Source organism: Rhipicephalus microplus, chromosome 3 (assembly GCF_043290135.1).
Source record: "Rhipicephalus microplus isolate Deutch F79 chromosome 3, USDA_Rmic, whole genome shotgun sequence".
NCBI lineage: Eukaryota > Metazoa > Arthropoda > Arachnida > Ixodida > Ixodidae > Rhipicephalus > Rhipicephalus microplus.
The window spans coordinates 22,761,863-22,767,862 of NC_134702.1; the positions used below are offsets into that span (position 1 = coordinate 22,761,863).

Below are 6,000 nucleotides of genomic sequence, written 5' to 3' on the forward strand. Positions count from 1 at the left end.
GGTCAGACCTTTGTATTCCTTTTGTTCTGATTAGGTCGTCGCTTCGTTATTAATAAATACGCCGGCGGCGCCCTCAGTCTGGTTGTTCTCTGCAATGCAAGCGTTTTTACCTTATTCTACTTTCCTTCTTCTCACTTTGTTGTGTGCGTGGGGAATGGCGCTAATTGAGACTCAAAGAACCGAATTCCTTATTGGGACAGAAGTAACTCAACTGTTTCTTATTCAGAGGCATTACAGCGGCGCGAAGACGTAACTTACGCAAACACAGGCCCCCCTTTTATACCCCCTCGCCCTCCCCTCTATCTCTCTGTGTCTAAGGTCGATATAATTGAGTTCTTTTCTCGGGAGAACGTTGCTCTGGTACGTTACGCTGATTTCGCAAACTCAATTTGCATATGTCTCGGCACGTTTCCTTTCACGCGCTTGACGATTGTTAACTTTGCTGGCGCCTGCTTGTTGTTGTTGCGTAAGCGATTACGTCGCAAAGAGCTACTATATACGGTTCATAACCGCCTAATCCACAAATTGTGGTTGTTCTCATCCGTGTGGCTTTCCATTTTGGAGGTCTAAATGAGCCTGTGCGTAACATGGCAATGACTTGAACTATATCGCTACAAGCTGCGGATTGTAAGCCTCAAGAGAATTATGCTAAGACGCGACTCGTGTGTTATCGTGTGACCGCGTCAAAGGCACTAACACGCTGACTGCCAGCCAATGCCTGCCACTAACAGTCTCTTACTACTTTCTTCCCGAATGTTAATGAATATGCGTTTGCGAACTCGACGCAAACGCAACCACACACAATTACGTGCTCACAAAAGCACGCATGAGTGCCTCGCCCATGATTGCTTTGTTTAGCCTCAGAGTGCACATTCTACATTTTATAGGCGGGTCACACGAAGTGGTAATCCGTAAAGGCAGTGCTGCTTGTATAGCTGCTGGGGCAGAGAGGAAGCTATACATGTTTTCTGTCGTTGTCCTCGCTAGTGCGTCTACCCACTGCTTCCAGTGGCCGTTTTCGCCCGCCGTGACTACGAACAGCTGCCTTAACAGTGAGTATTATAACGCCGACCAGAACTCTCGTCGCTAAGGAAATCTATTAAAACCTTATTGAAGTAGTGGCGGGGCAGTCGCCTAAGAGCAGGCTATATGGAAATCTCTCTTCGCATTTCTTTTGATGTTTGGTTTCTGTTCCTGTTCTTCTCTGCGCTTATTTCGCATCTTCCTCCCCCTATGGTGAAGTAGAAAACAGTGTTTCAAGTTCTGGTTCACCTGCCTGCCTCCTCTTTCCTTTCTCTCTCTCTCTTCCTATCTATCTATCTATCTATCTATCTATCTATCTGTGTATCTATCTATCTATTATCTATCTATCTATCTATCTATCTATCTATCTATCTATCTATCTATCTATCTATCTATCTATCTATCTATCTATCTATCTATCTATCTATCTTTCTTTCTTTCTCTCTTTCTTTCTTTCTTTCTTACTTACTTACTTACTTTCTCTCTCTCTTTCTTTCTTTCTTTCTTTCTTACTTACTTACTTTCTTTCTCTCTTTTTTCTTTCTTTCTTTCTTTCTTTTTTTCTACCTCTAACATTTAAGCCACCCTATCTTTCTCCTGTATAGGCTGCCACATCAATTCCAGAGTGCTAACATCCCTGCCTTTTCTCTCTCTCTTTCCTATTGCTTAATTTCCCTTCTCTCTCTCTTTCTCACGTGTAACTTTCCCCTTCCACGTATCGCGCTCGTCTTCTATACCGAGTGTTTTCTGTGTTTGCCTCTCCTACTATTACCGTAACGTCTGTGTGCACAATTCACAGAATCGGTTAGCCTCTATCTATACAGTCGGAACGCGAGGTCAATTCTGCGCGTGTCAATTATACAGTAGAACCTGTCGCTAAACCTGCGTCGTTATCAATCACTCCACCTGGTCCCAGGAAACCTGAATACGCACGTGTGGGTGTCGGAAACTCTGATGTTTCTTTGCTCCTTCATTCGTTGCTTTTTCTTCTTTCCTAGAGTACAACGCGAATACCATGGAGACGAGCTAAGCGACTGGCGCGTTGCTATTGATGCAACAACTAATCGCACCCGAACTTCGTTGCATTGCAGGTGGAAAGTGAATGATGCTGCTCGGCCGGTATACGCAATTCGCCAACGAAACGTGCACACGAACTTTACGCAAGAGCGTTCGCATGCAGTAATCGACAGCGGGAAATCTCTTGGGTGAAGCGCGGGGTAGCACAATTACGGGACCTTCGGGTCCCTCCTCGAGAGATCTGTCGCAGTTCAGCGCACACCGATGGCTTCTTCAGTCGAGGTGATTGCCGGCCAACACCTCGGCTTTCTGTGCCTGGATTTTTGTTTTTCTTTTTTTGTCGCCATTCAGTTGTGCGACGCAGGACAAGTAATAGTTCTATTTCGAATTTTATTTTTTTTTGTTTTGTGTAATGTCGGACGAGTAACAAAACCACTCACAGTTGACTGTCATTAGTCTGTTGATATACAATTTTTGTCGTCATTGTTCCTTAAGCTCGCCGATAAATACATAATGAAGCAACTCGCCTCAGATTTGAGCATCTTCTGGCCATTCTTCCAGTTTCTTTGGGAGAAGAGCGTTGAAACCCCTTTTACGGACAACAACGACATAAAACATAGCCTGGAGAGCTGAGGAAGACATAGCCAGAAAGAAAACGGCTTTCTGCGTGCGACTGGTTTAAGGCACACGTGGTGCGACGTGCTGCATGGAAAGGATCATTCAGGCGGAGTAACTGGCGGCCAGGTTTGTGAGTCTAATCCCGCCTAGGACACCACCACCACCTCCTCTAAGTACTTCATCGCATCCAGCGTTTCAATAAAGCATTTGAACTTTGTAGGTAAGGGTTCTACTGTTGAGCAATAGTGGGCATAGTAAGCTCAGATTTAGAAAAAAAATCGCCAATTCGGAACAAGAGAGAAAGGCGGAGATCAATTCCTGTCGATGGTGACGCGTTTGGCGCCAATTAAGGTTACCTGCAGAGTACTGTATACCACGGACTTTTCATATAAAAAAAGTTTTGGACTAACATTCCTGCTTTTTAAAAAGAAAACGATGCTCATCCCCCTATGTAGGAGTCGGTATAGTAATAAAGCAAAACGTGTGTATTCAGATGTAGTTTAGTGTTTATTGTGCATCGTTTCAGCAACAGCAACAAATTGCAAAGTCACATTAGGAAAAGCAAGCAGCTGGAACGTTGCAGCGCACACTTCAAGCAGAAAGCGCGCACAAAATCAGCGTACAAATGACGCGCGCACTAACAACTGTCACAGTTCAACACTTTCAGCACGCTGTTAAAACAGAAATAAATCCGCACGTAACGAGTGCACTATATTATACATCGGACAAGCGTGAACAACTGTCAAAACTCTTCCTGCGTCACGTTTCATGAGCGCGCTCCTGTCGTAAACGCAGCCGCGGCAGCGTGCGAAGCGACCTTCGTCTTCTCCAGAGTTACACGAGTCAGATAAGCGCGCGCGCAGTAGAGACTGCGCTCCGTGGAGCGACGCTTCGTGGAGGCGACGTCCTATAGAGCACGCCCAACGCGAACCCGTTGCGCCATCTCGCCACTGATAATGAAAACGCGCTGAAGTTTTGAAGCTCTCAGGACTGCCAAACGGTGTATGGTGTATATAAATGGCTCATCGTTTGCACTGCAGACAACGTACGCTCCGTGGCGTAGTGGTTAGCGCCACGCACTGTGAAACGAGAGGGTTCTGGTTCGATTGAGCACGACAAATGTTTGCCTTCTATTTCTTGCTTTGCGATTTCTTAGTGCATATATTTCAACGTAACTTCCGTGACGGAATTACGTCAGCGCAGCTGTTACGAGCCCGGACACAAATCTTCCGTGTTAAAAATAAGAGGAGGAGGAGCTTTGGCGCAGCTCACTGCTGACAATAAATATATAGTCACTAAAGTGGTGGGAAAAGTTTTACATCGCACTTTCCCTTTAACGAGGTTTGTAGTGAGTTTGTAAGTGCGCTGATAATGTCTGCTTCGGTATGCACCAGGCATATATATTCGCCTAGTATATCACACGCATCGTGCACGAAAGTACAGATTTAAATAAACTTGTTTACATAGTGACAAAATAACAAGAAACGTTGAACCGAGAATTTGATCTCCATGCTTCTCCGCACGCATATAAATAGACATGCTGAAATGTTTCTTCGTTGGACAATGTTTCTCGGTTTATATAGCGTGCGCGGAACAATTGCATTATAACGTGCATCGGGGGGGGGGGGAGACTTTGAGATCATGCTGTTTGGATTTATTTAACGTGCGCATTCAGTCCTATGTAGCAAGCCTGTTAAGCTCGCTACATAGGACAAATTATTTGCATAGCTGTCCAGTCATAAGCCCGGCTTATGACTGGACAGCTATGCAAATAATTTCTTAAGATCCACTGACGTAGATCTGAGCGCGTTTCACCATCGGCTTCATCTAGCGAACCTTTTTAGCATCTACAAATATTTTGTTACGCAAGAAAGCATTCAAGGTTGGATGTTCTATCTCAATATCCAGATTTCTTTATTACACCTTGTTACTTTGACTCCTTGGCTGCCTGTCTCTCTGCCACACCGCAAAAAATAAATAGCACAGATCGAATGACTTTATTCTCGACATTGCCTCACATTGTTCGTGAGTTCAGTGCCAAGTTTCAACAGAACGCGTATAAATATACATGCATACCGCGTAGAGCTCTAAATACGGTTCTCGAATTTTACACATTACGCATTCGCGTCGTAACGCAGTGTCGAGTGCTGAACCCCCCCCCCCCCTCCCTCAAAAAAAAAAAGGGAAAGCTGATTACACGAAATATGTAGTCACATGCCCGGCTTCGAGATAGGCTCTTCGTTTCGGTAATTGTTTGGGAGGACCGGGACACATGTATTGCCCAGCATTAAAAAAAAGAAAAAAAAACGGCTTCCGAATTTAAACGTCCCGTCTGACTCGTTTTCGTCTGGCGAACGTAATTTGCTCTCAGAACGCTCGGGTAGCGGGAAAACGGGACAAACAACTGACGCCCACGATGGAACTACAAGAATCCTTCCGATCACGCCATAGCAGGCGAAAGCAAGCAGCCATCTTATTTTTCGAAGTTCTGCACCCGTTCCGAGGCTGTATGTATACGTACCAGCGACGTGAAATCAAATCGTACCGAAAAAGGTATAAGTTGCGACGCAGCTGTTCCCATTATGAAAGACTTCGGGAGCTCAGTCTCCATAAAGCCTTTTCTGAATGCACAGAAGCACATTCAAGAATTAAGTGAGGGATCTTTAAAAGAGGCTCGCCTAACGGGGGAAAAAACGATGCACCAAGACGTGTTCCTAAATCTAGTTTTAAATGAGCAACCGGGCAAGCTTATATAATGCATAGAATTTTTTTTTTACTTTAAGGACACTCAGTATGACGGAGCATATAATCTCTCTACTCATTTTTTGGACGCTTGGTGCTTCAGGCTACATACAGTAAGGGCACTCGCGAGAGCCGTAAATATTCTTTACGCGAAATTTTATCTTCTCTTCGCAGTCAAAAGCCCTTCTTTACCTTTTTAATACCCCGGTGGGACTACCGATAAGTATAGACGTGAAGTACCTTGTTCTGTAGAAACCGTGCCTGCGTCGTCATCGTCGTAAGCAAGGGCATCGTTTCGCGTTGCGTCCCCGAAGTTGCCCGGAGGCACGCGCCTCTGAGAGCGTTTCGCTTCCCGTCGTGTTTGCGTTCACGCCGACGGAAGGCGCCTATCGTTGTTCCGCTATATACCGAGAAAAGTTGCGTATATACTAACAGGGGGCCCGGCTTTTTTTTGCTGTAGTGTCAAATACGTGCAGCATAGCACAGTATTGAAGAATTACTTGTTAGTGTGTGTGTGTGTGTGTGTGTGTGTGTGTGTGTGTGTGTGTGTGTGTGTGTGTGTGTGTGTGTATGTATGTATGTATGCATGCATGCATGCAT

General features: G+C 45.1%; 1 protein-coding gene across 1 annotated transcript in view; it reads right to left on the reverse strand.

Annotated features, from left to right (window-relative positions):
* Positions 1 to 5,749, reverse strand: part of LOC119163449 (uncharacterized) — a 57,634-nt gene extending 51,885 nt beyond the window's left edge. Inside the window, exon 1 of the mRNA XM_037415450.2 lies at positions 5,641 to 5,749. The gene's annotated coding sequence lies outside the window, so the exon portion shown is untranslated. The remainder of the gene's footprint in view (positions 1 to 5,640) is intronic.
* Positions 5,750 to 6,000: the final 251 nt, after the last annotated feature.